Source organism: Carassius carassius, chromosome 30 (genome assembly GCF_963082965.1).
Source record: "Carassius carassius chromosome 30, fCarCar2.1, whole genome shotgun sequence".
Lineage (NCBI taxonomy): Eukaryota > Metazoa > Chordata > Actinopteri > Cypriniformes > Cyprinidae > Carassius > Carassius carassius.
Window position 1 is genome coordinate 30,958,659 of NC_081784.1, and position 17,827 is coordinate 30,976,485.

The window sequence follows — 17,827 nt, forward strand, 5'->3', positions numbered from 1 at the left end:
AACTAACTCGGATGTAAAATCACCAAACTCTTTAATAAAGTCTGTATGGTGCCCTGGTGGCCTGTATACAGTAGCCAGTACAAACATAACAGGGTATTTATCATTAACATTTGTTTCTTTGGATAATTTTATATGAAGCACCATTACTTCAAACGAGTTATACTTGTAGCCTGCCCTCTGAGAAATCCTGAAAACGTTGTTATAAATTGAAGCAACACCTCCCCCTTTGCCTTTTAGACGTGGCTCATGTTTATAACAGTAATCTTGGGGGGTGGACTCATTTAAAATAATGTAATCATCAGGTTTTAGCCAGGTTTCTGTCAAACAGAGTACATCTATATTATGATCAGTGATCATATTATTTACAAAGAGTGTTTTCCTAGAAAGGGATCTGATATTCAATAAGCCAAGCTTTATCATTTGTTTATCCATATTGCTTCTGTTTTTTATTTGTTGAACCTCAATTAAATTGTTACTCTTAACTTGGTTTGGACGTTTTTTGTATTTTCTAGTTCGGGGAACAGACACAGTCTCTATAGTGTGATATCTAGATGAAAAAGTCTCTATGTGCTGAGAATTGACTGAATATGTGTACTTTCTCATGTGGTAACATCTCATTTATTGGATTGATCCAACCCTCAAATATGAACCTAATCAACCGAGATCACATGAAATGTAAGGCTTAGATCAGGTAGAAACAGCTCCCTAAGTTAACTCTTCTTAATAGAGTCCCGTAGATTCTACAATGGGTTTGTTTTTCTTATCATGCTCATTTTGTTTACTGATTGTTAACAGCAAAGGTCAATAGCTAGATCAAGAGAAGAAGGGTTACCATTAGACACGTCGAGATCCTGGTCCCTTTCATCAGTTCACAGGAGGAGTTTCATTCCGGAGTTTCATTCCGACTTTACAGTTCTCTTTAATATTTATACTAAAATCACTTAGAGTAGGTGCTGTGTTAATCCTGAGAGCATTAAACTGATTTTAAAGGGAACTGCTGTCTCCTACTGTGTGTGATATAACTCTTAGCTGAGTGGTCATCATTTGAGTCCATGTTTTGAATCCATCCAGGTCAATATTCAACCTGAAAGACTAATTAAAGACACTGATTAGAACTATGTGTTTACCCATCATGCTGTGGACACTTTAAAATCTCCTCGAGCAATATTAGTGTACTTACAGGACATCCAGCAAGTTTTGTTCAAAGAACATGAAGTCCTGCAAGAGAAGAGTAATATCAGATAATTTAGAGCTCACAGAGCCAGGTTCTTCAGTAGGAGGACCATTCACACACAGCATCAGAAAGTAACATTAACTTAGATTGTGTCTCCACACGAGTGACATGATGTGACGTGACACAACACAGAACAACAGAACTTATTATAATCAGTGATGATGTACTGCGAGAAACAAATCCCGACAGAAAACTGCTGACACCCGCTGACACACAGTTCAAATGAAGTGGAGATATACGATGTGACAGCAAAAACACGACGAGCTTGAAGAAAAGAAAAGGTGTCACTGAGAATAGATGCTTCAGATGTGAATGGACTGAACAGTTTTGAGAGTGAGACCATCTTTGTGATGGATGCTGGTTCACATGGAGTTCACAGTTTTAACGTAAGTTTGCTTTTAAATTATTGAGATATGAAGTAAAATATCTATTGTTGCTTTCACTGTGGCTATAAAGATCACACAGAATAATATTCAAACTCACATTAGGCACTTTTAACACTGAATAAAGCACATAATCATTACCTGAGATGATCATATTGTCTGTTGTTCCTGTCGCGACGTCACAGAAAATAAAAACCATTTCTAAAACAGAATTCCTCGTCACTGATTGTCACGTGTTGCTGTCGCGGGTGTTAGGACAAAAACTACACGGAAAAGATACTGTTTATCACGTCTCGTCACACCTCGTTTGGACACATGGTGTTCGGCTGATGATACACTGGACAACTTTTTTTGAGTAATGTTGCTTGTGCAGTTTCTAATTGAGAACGGGTAACAAATGTCTATCTGTATACTTTAGATTGGACGTGGGCCCTGTGTCTCACCTGGTTGCCTGCTGACGGCAACATTTACCAAAACGTTTTCCCGTGTATCATCAGCCTTACAGTTTGATCCCCCAAAATCTAAGTATAAAAATATTAATGCTGACAGATCTAATAATTGAATCTGTCAGGGAAAGTGGAGAGAAGAGATCCAGTCTGGAGATGAGCAGTTGATTTGTACGGCAGACATGGAGAAACAGATCATTTGTTCGTTTGTTTTTAATATTCAACAGGCAAAGTTCTTCTTATCTAACTGCAAACATCTTCTGAATTGTTTGAATAAACAGACTACTGGGGAAAAATCTGAATATTTATCTTGTGACCATCTTTTGATAATTGTAACAAAAGCAACAATATAATAATAATAATGATATATATATATGTGTATAGACCACCAGGGCCGTATACAGAATTCTTAAAAGAATTTGCAGATTTCCTCTCAGACCTTCTAGTTACAGTTGATAAGGCGCTAATCATGGGAGATTTTAATATTCACGTTGATAATGCAAATGATACATTAGGACTTGCGTTTACTGACCTAATAAACAAGTGAAATGTCACCGTGCCCACTCATCGTTTTAATCATACATTAGATTTAATTATATCGCATGGAATCGATCTTACTGCTATAGATATTGTACCTCAAAGTGATGATATTACAGACCATTTCCTTGTATCGTGCATGCTGCGTATAACTGATATTAACTATATGTCTCAGCGTTACCGTCTGGGCAGAACTATTGTTCCAGCCACCAAAGACAGATTCGCAAATAACCTGCCTGATCTATCTCAACTGCTATTTGTACCCAAAAATACACATGAATTAGACGAAATTACTGACAACATGGGCACTATTTTCTCTAATACATTAGAAGCTGTTGCCCCCATCAAATTGAAAAAGGTTAGAGAAAAACGTACTGTGCCATGGTATAACAGTAATACTCACTCTCTCAAGAAAGTAACTCATAGTCTTGAACGCAAATGGAGAAAAACTAACTTGGAAGTTTTTAGAATTGCATGGAAAAACAGTATGTCCAGCTATAGACAGGCTCTAAAAACTGCTAGGGCAGAGCATATCCACAAACTCATTGAAAATAACCAAAACAATCCAAGGTTTTTATTTAGCACAGTGGCTAAATTAACAAATTACCAGACGCCACCTGATTCAAATATTCCACCAAAGTTTAATAGTAATGACTTTATGAATTTCTTCACTGATAAAATAGATAACATTAGAAATACAATAGCGAATGTAGATTCTACAGCGTCTAACACTTCAGTTTCATCCATCGCACCCAAAGATAAACTGCAGTGCTTTACAAATATAGGACAGGAAGAACTAAATAAACGTATCACTGTATCTAAGTCAACAACATGTTTATTAGATCCTGTACCCACTAAATTACTAAAAGAGCTGTTACCTGTAGCCGAAGAACCGCTTCTCAATATCATTAACTCGTCATTATCTTTAGGTCACGTCCCAAAACCATTCAAGCTGGCGGTTATCAAGCCTCTTATTAAGAAACCAAAACTAGATCTTGCTGAACTGGCAAATTATAGGCCTATTTCAAATCTTCCATTCATGTCTAAAATTTTAGAAAAAGTTGTGTCTGCTCAATTGAGCACCTTCCTGCATAAAAATGATCTGTATGAAGAATTTCAGTCAGGTTTTAGGCCCCACCATAGCACAGAAACTGCACTTGTTAAAATTACAAATGACCTGCTTCTTGCGTCAGATCAAGGCTGCATCTCATTTCTAGTCTTACTTGATCTTAGTGCTGCATTCGACACCATAGATCATGACATACTCCTAGATCGATTACAAAACTATACAGGTATTCAAGGGCAGGCTCTAAGATGGTTTAGATCCTACCTGTCCGATCGCTAGGGTTGGGAATCGTTAGAAATTTTCCGGTTCCGATTCCGGTTCTGGTTCCACCTAACGGTTCCGGTTCTGATTCTGATTCCATTAAAATCATTAAACAATTATTAAGAAATAGTGGTAAGGAAAAATGCACAATACTCAACTACACAATGCTCAATACTGTTTATTACTTACTGTCAACTTTATTTAAAGGTTGGCAGTGTCAAAATGCAACATATATTACAGTGTACAGATCTTCATAAGTAGGGTGGGGTATTTTTAGAAATGTTCTGGTTCAGCTTCTGGTTTCATTTAAATGAACTATGTTTTTTACTATTTTACCTTCACTGAATGTAGCGTTGCTGGAAGGTAGTAAGTAATGCTGAGTAATGCTAGTCCATCAATCAGCGTTTGTTTTAAAGTTTATGTTTTTTACACTATCAATAATGTTTTGCTTTTCAAGCAGGAATAAGCTTGTTGGCCAAATAGTCCCTTGAGGGCTGAGACACATGTTAATATCCCTTAATTAATGAAATATAAACGGTTAAACTTAAACATGTATACACACTCTCCATAAAGTCCCTATTTTACAAATAATAATGGAGTCAGGAGATGGTGTGATGCAATGAGTGGTTTCCACATTTTTAAACATTTAAAATGCATTAAAATAAATATGTTCTATCACTTTGTTTATCACTCTTGAAATGACCTATACACTAAATAATCTATCCCTCATACTTGCAAAACAATAGCAGTCTATATTAATGACAATATGGAACAAATATAATGCAATTTAGTGGCGGCAGTTGCAGCGCGCTGCCATTAGATGTACAGTCAGACAAAACGATGTGCAGTTATCAAAGCCGCGAGTACAGTCGTGACAGCACAACGAGTTTGTGGATGCACGTCATTGGAATCAATCTGCTCAGTAATTAAAGAGGCAGGGAGGTGTGGGAGTTGTGTGTTATTCGGTTCGTGACATCCTTTACGTTTACGGGAAATGCCGAATATTCAGAACACCGGCGCAAGGCTGCTCACAGCACTTGGTCACGTGTTGCACCAGAACCGTTTTCGGAACCGAAACTTAGAAATTGCTCACGGTTCCGGTTCTTTTCCAATAACAAAACCGGTTCTGAATGAGAACCGGTTTTCGGTTCCCATCCTTACCGATCGCTATTATTTTGTTTATTTAAATGGGGAGTCATCTCATTTATCATCAGTAAAATATGGAGTGCCACAAGGATCCGTCCTAGGTCCCCTTCTATTTTCAATATACATGTTGCCCCTTGGTAATATCATTAGAAAATACGGGATTAGCTTCCACTGTTATGCTGATGATATTCAGCTATATATCTCAACGAGACCAGAGGAAATCTCTAAATTATCTAAGCTAACAGAGTGTGTTAAAAATTTAAAAGATTGGATGACAAATAATTTTCTCCAATTAAATTTGGATAAGACAGAGATATTAATTATTGGACCAAAAAACACCACACAGAATCTTGTAGATTACAATCTGCAACTAGACGGATGTACTGTTACTTCCTCTACAGTCAGAAATCTGGGTGTTATATTAGACAGCAATTTGTCTTTTGAAAATCATATTTCCAATGTTACAAAAACTGCATTCTTCCATCTTAGAAACATTGCCAAGCTACGAAACATGTTATCTGTTTCTGATGCAGAAAAGCTAGTTCATGCATTCATGACCTCTAGACTGGACTATTGTAATGCACTTCTAGGTGGTTGTCCTGCTTCTTCAATAAACAAGCTACAGGTAGTCCAAAATGCAGCAGCTAGAGTCCTTACGAGGTCAAGAAAATATGATCATATTACCCCAATTTTACAGTCTCTGCACTGGCTACCTATTAAGTTCCGTATCAGTTACAAATTATCATTACTTACCTATAAGGCCCTAAATGGTTTAGCTCCTGCTTACCTAACTAGCCTTCTACCACGCTACAATCCATCACGCTCCCTAAGGTCACAAAACGCTGGACTTTTGGTAGTTCCTAGGATAGCAAAGTCAACTAAAGGAGGTAGAGCTTTCTCACATTTGGCTCCCAAACTCTGGAATAGCCTTCCTGATAATGTTCGGGGTTCAGACACACTCTCTCTGTTTAAATCTAGATTAAAAACGCATCTCTTTCGCCAAGCATTCAAATAATGTATCTCTTAAATAGTGAGTGCAGTTGCATCTGATCAAATGCACATTCTTATTCTTTAGCTTGGGTTAAACTAATTAATTTTACTCTGTTGGATTAGCAGCTATGCTAATGATGTCTCTATTTGTTTCTCTGTTTCTGCTGGATCTTCATCCCGTGGTAACTAGGATTTACACAAGCTCCAGTCTGGATCCAGAACACCTGAGAAGAGATGATGCTGACCCTCAGAGGACCCCAGATGATGCTGACCCTGAATCAACAACAGAACTAACAATTATTGCTACAAGTGTGACTGCATCATATAATAATTATTAATTATTAATAATATTAATAGTGTTCATCATCTGGCTGACTACATCTTGTATTAATTTTTCTACAAATCCTGTCAAACGTGCACAAACTGACATTCACCACTTATAAGCTATTACTAAATATTGTAGAAACATAATTTTCTGTAAAGTTGCTTTGTAACGATTTGTATTGTAAAAAGCGCTATTCAAATAATAAACTTGAAACTTGATATATATGTAAACTAATTGAGGAACCTGTCACAGAGCAAGACCTGACAGATACAGACTGGTCTAAGCAGAAGCGTGCTGGTGTATGATAATGTCTTGTTTTAGCTTACTATGAGAAAGCAGGCTCCAAAAAGAGCAGCTTTGGTCTTCACGTCCAGATCCACAGGAAAGGAGATTTGAAAGTGGTCTGCATCAGTGAACACTTCTCTCAGCAGACCTGACCACGGTTTAGTGATTCTGCCCACCTTAGCTGATCCATCCATGGACAAAACCTGAGCAGATGCACAATAACAGTGAAACATGTTTTGTGGAGTGTATTATACAAGGATCACATGCTCTTATAGTTTAAGATCAGAGATGAACTGACTCAGATTAAAGAGCAGTTCAAACTATGTCTTGAATGTGTCGTACATCAAAGCTGACATCCGTGCAGCAGCTGCATGAGCAGAGCGGCCCCACGATCTTCAGAACGGCTTCTCTCCTCTCGTTCTGAACGGTGAACTCAGGAAGGAAGGGATGCCAGTTCTGGAGCACGTATCCAGTCGGCCTGCACGGTGGAGCCTGGACCTCCAGCTGACCGGAAGAAGATCTCCTTAATCATTCACAACTTATACATCGCACTGAAGCTGTTGATGCAGTCACAAGCATGACCGATGGTGAGTACCCATCATGCAATGCACCATTCCTAACAGTACATTGGTGAAGTCAAATCTGGACACATGACATGCATATCCTAGATGTTTAAAGTATTAGCAGAGTCAAAGACATCTAAGAGGTTTCATCTATTTATTTCCCTGAATGTTAGTGACACTTTCATTTTGTGAACACAATTATATTACTAAGCAATTAAGCTATTTTCTATAAGGAAACTATTTAATAAAGTTTTATTTCCAATAACTTCCTTATTTTAATGAGGCTTTCTTTCTTCACCTGTATGTACCTTTTATGCATGCCAAAAAGTAATGCATTTGAACTTAATTCAGAAATGAAAAGCATGCTCAATACAGAAGATATGTATTCAGGTCAATGCACACTACTGTTGAAAGGACTGGGGAAACGAATAATTGAAAGAGTTTAATGAAAAGGTAAGATCCATTTGGAGAATTAAAAATCTTTCCAAGCCCAGTCTTGTACAGTAGTGTAGGTATGGACTGTAAAAGGGTTGGACGGATGAATCTGGTTTAAGCAGCTTGTATCTATCTGTACCCAAGGCTGTGAGAAGTGAACAGAAGTGAGAGTTGTGTGTTACCTCCTGCAGGAAGCAGGGGAAGCAGCAGCTCCCACACCTCAGAGGACGTGTGAGCCTCATCACTTCCTGTCCCGTGTTGTCCTGGACGTGGAGCATGAATGAGTGCCGGGTTCCACAGAGCTGTCTGCTCCTCACACACCCAGAACACCTGCTGCCCCGTGCTGCTCTTCACTCTGTACTTGTTATTGCCCTCCCAGTCCAACACCACTGATACACACAACACTGCACTGGTCAAGCATCAGCTGACCATCCACCCCGGGTTCTGCCCGATCCGGCCTGACATCATCAGTCCAACTCCACACAAGAGTGCTTGGACAGTTTAATATTACAGACGTTACAGACATATTGTGCCTGAGGTGCTTACACAGTAATAGTGGCTCAAAGTATCCAGAGAGAATATATTTGTGACCAAAAATGATTTTACTTTTTACTTCATCTGAACCGTACGAATTGTGGTTTGGCACATGCTATGAACATCATGGACATGATCCAAATAGGTTAAAGATCCAGAGTAGTCACACTTTCACTCTTCATGGTCTAACATGACTTTATTCATATGAAATGAAAGCGAAGTGAATCTCAACTAGTGGAAATGTTTGGCTCTGCGCCCAAATTAACTCTGACTGAAGCTTAAGTTCCTTAAGGAAACTGATTTTCACACAGTTGTAGAGTAAAGCCTTATATATACATACATACATATATATGTATATTCCGGTATGTATGTATATATATATATATATATATATATATTCGTATTTTGCATGTTTTTCATAATAATAAACTTCTAGATACTTTTTCACATTTAAAACTTTTTCCAGCAAATATCTGCCAGTCGTTCTTTAAGAAGAGACCACACTTCAATATTTGGATGGATTATAACAATGGATCATAACTACAGTATTCTATATATATTAGGGGTGTAACGGTACGCAAAAATCACGGTTCAGTACGTACCTCGGTTTTAAAGTCACGGTTCGGTTCATTTTCGGTACAGTAAGGGAAAGAAATGCAAACATTAAACTGCAGGTTGTTTATTACTATAAACCTTTTTTTAACAATTTGTTTACACTTTTTTTAAATACTTTATTAAAAAGTATATATAAAATAAAAAAAGAATAAGAAATAAAATACTGCTGCAAAGTTCTCCACTAAATAAAATACTCTCAGTCTCAAACCAATATCATATAATAAAATATAATGAAAAATATAAATAAATAACTATGATTACAGTGCAGCATTACCAATCCCAGCTTGTAGGCCTGCTCATATTTAAAACATATATATAACTTTTCCAAAGTGTAAAGTGCAGCATGAACAGTTTCAGTTTTTAGACCTGCTCAGATTTCGTTATTGCGTTGGACGGATCTGAATTAAGAGCAAAGGTCTGTTTAAATGCCGATGGGAGCTGCGTTTGAATTACAATCGTTTTTTTCCTAGTCGTAGTGATGTTCACACTCGCGTGATCCTTTTGAAAACCTTAGGCCGGTGACACACTGGCGTATTGCACCTGTCAAACATAGTCTATTTTGCCATCAATACTGTTGACGGTGTCGTTTATCAGTAGGCTTTATATTTATGCTCAACATGAAGTATAGATATTGTTGCCGTGAAGACAAGATCCTGGTCTGTCGGGGGTCTCTCTCTATGTCACCTACAGTAGCAGCAGTGCCGTGTCAGGCACGATTCTGGTGTGTAAAGACACAGAAAACGCGAAGCAGCCATCACGCAAGTGACACGCAGCAGAAACACCACGCTCACGCCACACAGCCAGTGTGTCACCGGCCTCAGAATCAGCTGCAGGGCGGGATTTGTGCTGAACGCGGAGACTTCCGCCACTTAATATGTTCGTTTGGAAACACGAAAATGTACCTATGTTCCGCAAAACAAAATATTGCATTCGGTCATTCGGTACACACGTGCACCGTACCGAAACGGTCCGGTACGAATACACGTACCTTTACACCCCTAATATGTATAAATTAGTACCATAAAAAAATACAAAAATATTGAATGAAAAACATTATCAAACTAAAATCTAGTGTATTAATTTATTGAATTTTGGAATTATTGAGTTTTTCCTGCCATGCAGACACCACCAGAGGATTTTAAAAATTAAACTAAAAATATTATTTTTAATTATTATACAGCACTAAATGTCAGATTTAAAAATGACTTATTAATTATTGAAAATCACATTGTTCACAAGTTAAGCTTGAATGGGGCGGGGGGTCAGTTGATTTATATTATAATAGTCATTACATTTAAAACCTTGGAAATATTCAGATAATATCAGTGAAAGGAACACTAGAACAAGCTTCACAACATTACCTTCAGCCAGCTCAACTTTCTGCTGCACAAGAAGCCCATCGATCTGTGAAGAAGAGAATAGATGAAGAAAACCGTCTTTAGGACTTTGGATGGCATGATAATCATTTTTAAGGGTTTTCTAAAGAAGCTGGAAATTTGTTTTATCATTTATCATTTATCAAGTAGGGCTGGGCGATATGGCCTAAATACAAAATACAACATTTTTTCACAAAAGTCAGATTTACGATTTAAACCGATTTTTTTCCTCCCTACTTAAAATCAATATTCAGATGACAATTTTTTTTTTTTAAAAATTGCTCAAAACAAGTTTTAACTTTATTTTGTTTTGATCTGGATTACCCCCTTGAGGTTAAAGTTCAATCAGAAACAACAACCCAAAAAGTCAAGATGGCAGGCCCTGTCATTGTAAACACTGAAAACATTATACAGTTTGTACATGTTTGTAAGACTGTCAGAGGTCTTCCCTGTTTTTCACTTTTCTTCATGAGAGCCGCACTGATAGGGCAGAGGCAGAGAGACACTTTTACCACAAAGTATCAAAAGTTCATCTAGTCACAAATATCATGTCTTTTTATCAATCTGTCATCCCTGATATGCAATGCAAAAGGGGATATCATTTTTTCATCATTTACCAGTCAAATTAATAACTGAGACAAGATGATTTAAAAAAAAAAATCGCAGTATTACCTTAATCCTGGAAAGACCTTAAGTTTGTTAATACTAGCCCATCATCCATCTAGTGTTAAGAGCTGTTCAGATTGAAACACAGCTCCGCAGTGAGTCAGTGTCATGGACGGAGGACAGAGCAAGTGGAAATATATTTTCTAGTCTAGTGTGACTGTGCCCCACAGCGAAAAGTGTGTCTAAACTTGATGACATCACACTATAGTGTCAAAACATCTGAACGCAGTGTCAGAACATTTCATCATAAACAGAACGAGCATCAGTTCACTGATGGGGATCGTGTCCAGTGTATCCATCACTGGGTTCTGTTGTCTTTTGTTCGATCGCTCCACTTGTGTCCGGTGTAGACCTGGCGTCAGGGTTCGAAATGACTTGGGACTCTTGGGGGGGTCCCCTAAAATTTTATTAATTAGCAAACAAATGTATGATAAAAAAAAAGAGAGAGGTAATCGAAGCCCTTGCCCCGCTGCAAATATCTAGATACTTACATCCCCGGCCCACACATATAGACACAGAGTAAAATGAAATTCTGAAAAACTATCTATCATCTTGCTTTACTACTCCTTCCAATACTTCCCGAAAACAATTTCACCTGATGATTTGAGTAGCTCTTTTTGTAAAGTTCTAGGATGATTGGGGTAATTTTGTAGGGCCGGCCTAGTGCGTCTGCATAGAAAATAATAAACGAAGTACAAGCATATATAAATGCAATAGAGCAAAAATACATGTGAAATAAAGCAGTGCTTTAGGTTTTTCAGGTAAATTAAATGTATTAAGTTACAGAAATCGAATAATCAAATGTAAAATAACACTGCATTCAATGTATACATTAAATATGATTCACAAAAGTGAATTTTTCTCTTTCTCTTTTGTTGTTTGATTAAGTTTGGTGACACAAACAGCTGCAGGTATATTGGGTTGCTGTCCCTTTAAGACGAATGCATGTATCTTATACCGGTAATGACACGCATCCGTTTTCTTTCTCTGACTGCGTTTATGGGGAAACTCGTTGAGACGGGCACTTTGACTTTTTCCGAACACATCGTTATTTTTTTCCCCGTTCAAACACCGATAAGAAAGACAAGGGAATTCGGTGTTCACGAACTTCTGTCTGCGACTTTTACATTTGGATGTTTAAGATAAATATATAGCCTACAGATACAGCAAAGACAACGTCGGCAGAATTGATGGCAAAATAGGCTACAGCATATTTCGTTCTGTATTAACAGGAAATTTTTTAAAGCAGAATTTGATGCAGTTGCAGATACCATAGAGAGTAAAAGAAACACTAGGCGGGAGGCGCCGAAAAGCGCGCTGTTTTTGCATCGCTGATATCTGCAATTTCCCCCAACAGCCATGTTATCACATAAGCACAATTTACCCTTGAAAAAAGTCGGTGATCTTTCCTTTTCCTCTTTTTCTCTCCATGTGCAGGATGGTAAATTAAGAAAAATAATATTAGCTTCCTAGATTGCTTACCAAGCTCTCATGTGCAGTCATGCTCAAATCACATTCACTTTAATCAACTCACAGACTTGAATTAAGTCCTGGTTATCTTTCGTAATCACTGACTGGACAAGTAACGTTAGGTTGTTAAGCTAGCTTTGAATAACTAGTCTAGCTGCTAGGTCTGCTGTTAGCTGGCAGATCATTTGGCTTCATACACATAAGTTACAGCGAGCAAGAAACGTTGTCAAACGTACTCTTCTACATTACACTGGGTATCTCTAGTTAATGCAACTTTTGATATACGAACTCAAACTTTTATTTTATATTTTACTATAAACAATTATTGAGATATAAACACAATCGAAGCACTTACGGGATTTTCATTCAGGATTTCACTCTTTATGATGTCTCTTTTTGCCGCGTTCATCTAGTACGTGTGTGCGGGAGAACCACAGCAATCTGTGACGCTGTATAGGAACTCACTCGGCTAATAGCTGCCCTGATTGCTGCCTCGCACTAGGAAATCAAGTAATTACCGTTATAAATACAAAACGTCACTAAAACCTATAATTTTCACAATCATTCTTAATGTTAAAATATATTTGTCGGGGACCCCCCAAAATCCAAAAGTTAATTCTTATGGGGGGTCCCTAATGACTTATGGAGGGTCCGGGACCCCCCCAGACCCCCCTCATTTCGAACCCTGCCTGGCGTGCGTTTTTAATGAGTTATGTTACAGCCCTGTCTGTTTTAAATGTCTTTATTAAATATCTGTATTGACTGCATGGTCATATCATCGTATTATTTACTGCCATGCGACCTACAAAAGGTAAGCTTGGCGAGCTGCTCATCGAGTAACACTGCAGTAGGCTGATTTTGGAGGCTGTGCTTGTGCTGCTGCAGTCGTCTTCATTTCACCGGGTGAAGCATCTCTCACTCAGCAGCATGTCTCTGTCTCAGACGCACGGGGCGAGGGTTGAGCCCAATCTGAACTACAGGAGCCCTGAGTGGAGCATCAGTGGATGTTAAAAAGAAAACCGATTTTCATTCAAACAAATCGAAGTAAACTACACATTCAAGTTAATCGAGTTATCGCCCAGCACTATCTCAAAGCCCAAAAACCCAATGCAAACGGAGACACCATTTCTGGAGGAGACAGTATCAGATCTCCAAGAATAGATGAATCCACGAGAGCTCTACCTGGGTCAGGTGCTCCAGTCCTGATGGGTGGATCTGACCTCACTGAGAGAAGAACATGAACATGAGCTGTTAATCAGGAGCACAGAGTAAAGCTACAGGTCCTCAGAGCCTCACCGTGACTCTTCTGTGTCCCGAGGTCTGCTCAATCAAACAAAGCAAAACTCTCACAAACTGGCAAATATAGTACCTTTCGTTGAATAAATGCTTTGAAATGTGAATTTTAAACTTCAAACTAAACACACACACACAATGTAAATAGTGCACACAGAAATGAACACACTAATTTCTAGTTGTGGTATTTTTAATAAGTTTAGTGTCAAATGTAAATAGTTGTAAACGCACACATCCTCATCATTTATGTTATGAAGTTTTCACAATGCTTGCTCGTTTTTTTAAATCAGTGCAAACTGTTTGTTCTTCGTGTCTTCAGAAAGATATGGATATGATATTCACTAATGTTTCACATGGTTCATGTTTAACTTACATGGACCTTCATTAAAGCAGCAATTAACTTGCATTTTAACCAAATAAAAAGGTACTCATCTTTCTTATTCATTGAAATAACATTCAGCTCACAGTTGATCAGTTAAATGTCCATTTTTGCAGATGAAATGAAGTTATGTACAACGGTCAGTCCTAAAGACATCAGTTAAAGTGTTTTATTAACATTATTCCCCTAAAGTTATTCCCCAGAGAACGATCACAGAAACACGCCTGTCCGTCTCTCAGCATGTGAAGGGAACATGATTAGTCTACTGTATACCATTATATTATACATTATAACATTATACTATACATTATAACTTTATATTATACATTATAACATTATATTATACATTATATCATTATACTATACATTATAACATTATACTATACATTATAACTTTATATTATACATTATAACATTATATTATACATTATAACATTATACTATACATTATAACTTTATATTATACATTATAACATTATATTATACATTATAACTTTATATTATACATTATAACATTATATTATACATTATAACTTTATATTATACATTATAACTTTATATTATACATTATAACATTATATTATACATTATAACATTATACTATACATTATAACTTTATATTATACATTATAACATTATATTATACATTATATCATTATACTATACATTATAACTTTATATTATACATTATAACATTATACTATACATTATAACATTATATTATACATTATAACATTATATTATACATTATAACATTATATTATACATTATATCATTATACTATACATTATAACTTTATATTATACATTATAACATTATATTATACATTATAACATTATACTATACATTATAACTTTATATTATACATTATAACATTATATTATACATTATATCATTATACTATACATTATAACTTTATATTATACATTATAACTTTATATTATACATTATAACATTATATTATACATTATAACATTATACTATACATTATAACTTTATATTATACATTATAACATTATATTATACATTATATCATTATACTATACATTATAACTTTATATTATACATTATAACATTATATTATACATTATAACATTATACTATACATTATAACATTATATTATACATTATAACATTATATTATACATTATAACATTATATTATACATTATATCATTATACTATACATTATAACTTTATATTATACATTATAACATTATATTATACATTATAACATTATACTATACATTATATCATTATACTATACATTATAACTTTATATTATACATTATAACTTTATATTATACATTATAACATTATATTATACATTATAACATTATACTATACATTATAACTTTATATTATACATTATAACATTATATTATACATTATATCATTATACTATACATTATAACTTTATATTATACATTATAACTTTATATTATACATTATAACTTTATACTATACATTATAACATTATATTATACATTATATCATTATACTATACATTATAACTTTATATTATACATTATAACTTTATATTATACATTATAACATTATATTATACATTATAACATTATACTTTACATTATAACATTATATTATACATTATAACATTATACTATACATTATAACTTTATATTATACATTATATCATTATACTATACATTATAACATTATACTATACATTATAACTTTATATTATACATTATAGCATTATATTATACATTATATCATTATATTATACATTATAACTTTATATTATACATTATAACATTATATTATACATTATAACATTATATTCAGTGAGTCGGGATCACTCACCTTGATTTGTTGCCATGGTGAAAGACTGAAAACTACACTCTGCAAACTAAAACGTTAAGCAAGTTAAGGAACATTTTACCAAATAAACAATCACTCGATTAAATGACAACCTGATGAGTGAGACACAGTTAATTTTAGACTATAGTTTAACAGCCGTAAACACGCACGTGTTAACTGAAGGATGTATTTCTCGTTAAATATAGTTCTTCGGTGAAGTATAACGGACTCAGTCTCAGTTACCGGACTGACGTTACTCTGGTCACGTGTTCGCCGCAGTGACGTCTCCCGCTTAAAGTGACGTGCTGCGAGTTTGAAACCGGTAAATCACCGCGGTTTGAAAATACTATGGAAGGCCAAAAGGGTCAAATTCACGTGACTTTTAACGTGTCAACAACACGTTAAATACGTGTATTTCACGCGTAAACAACACGTATTTAAAGCGTTAAATACGTGTTGTTTACGCATGAAAAATCAGCGCGTATTTCACATGTTAAATACACGTGAAGTACACGTGAAGTACGCGTTAAAAATCAGTTTGAACGGGTCAATGTCATTGGCTGCTGAGGACTTGGGTCAAACCACTTCTGTGTGCTTAGGGGGGTGTACCATTCATAGATAGGCAACCACCATTTAACATGCTATAGATCAGCTTATTCATCCCTTTTATATTGTCCTTTTTTGTATAGCCTATAGAAATAACAGCTTTATGAAAATTAGATATTATATTATAAATAAATTTGCCTTGTTTTTCTCCACATATGCCTTTTCTTAGTAAATAAACCTATTAGTGAACATTATAGTTTTAACAGTGATCAAACTTAAGTTAGCATCAGAGATTTTACATTTATGTGGGTAAATCACTTACAGTGGAGGTAAGCAATCAATGCGGGTTTAAGACGGACCATTGTAATCAATATATGTCTTTGGAAAAAGTGAGCTTTTCTTGTGCTTACATTTACAGCTCTCACCAGCAGGTGGCGCTCATTATGCAGTATTTAAGACTTTCAGTTCAGGCAGAGTCATAGAGAGAGAGAGTTGCGACAACGGAAGTTCGAAATGTTTGGTTGTCACGTGATTCATGTAGACTTCAGATAGTTCCAGGAAGTGCGTTGGCGGCCATTCAAACTGATAGAGTAGAGTGACAAAACTGCGATTTCTGGTAATAAGGAGTCAATAAATGCATTTATTTTATATATTTATACAACACACCGACATATGTATGTAGCATGAATATGTTGTTATAGCGATGTTGTTTTTAAAATATCAAATTAGGTAATTTTTGAGGATTAGGGTTCAATTACCGTTATTTTAAAAACTTATTTCAGGCTAACGTTAAGTTGTATAAACACGGGTTGCGGTTGCCTTTTTACGTTACATATTGTTCTTTTTTTCACTGATCTCATGTTAACTAATGTCATATTGATGACTTTCAGATAGTACAGAGACAGGCTGGTGACAGTTGATTTTCAGCTTGCACTGCACTATACTGTTAGCAGCAGTAATTAGCATGTTAAGTAAATGTAAAATGAAGCTTATTGTTTACAATTCTTACAATTACATATATTAATATAATTATGTACTTATTCATATACACAATATATTCAGGCATACTCGTATACAAACATGTACACTGCCATTCAAAAGTAATGATGCTGAAAATTCAGCTTGGCATCACATGAGTAGATTACATTTTAAAATAGAAAACAGTTATTTTAAATTGTAATTATATATTACGAGAGACTTTTTCTTTGTATTTGTATTGAAATAAATGCAATTAACTATTTACAGCAATTCATGAATTCCTTTTTTATTAAATGTAATAGCATTCCAAGCATTTTGTATGTGTCCTTTCTTTCATGTTGTCCTTGCATAGTCTCCACCATGGTTTGCTGTGCTGCATGGGGATGCTCCACTCGGTCAGAGGAAGGTGTGCAGATGTATGGCTTCCCCGCTGACATGGAGAGGAGAAAATAATGGTTGGATCAAGTCAACAGGAGCAA

The 17,827-nt window shown here is 35.5% G+C and overlaps 1 pseudogene; it reads right to left on the reverse strand.

Annotated features, from left to right (window-relative positions):
- Positions 1–1,176: 1,176 nt before the first annotated feature.
- On the reverse strand, positions 1,177–15,843 carry LOC132111054 (phospholipid scramblase 1-like; annotated as a pseudogene).
- Between the last annotated feature and the right edge of the window lie 1,984 nt (positions 15,844–17,827).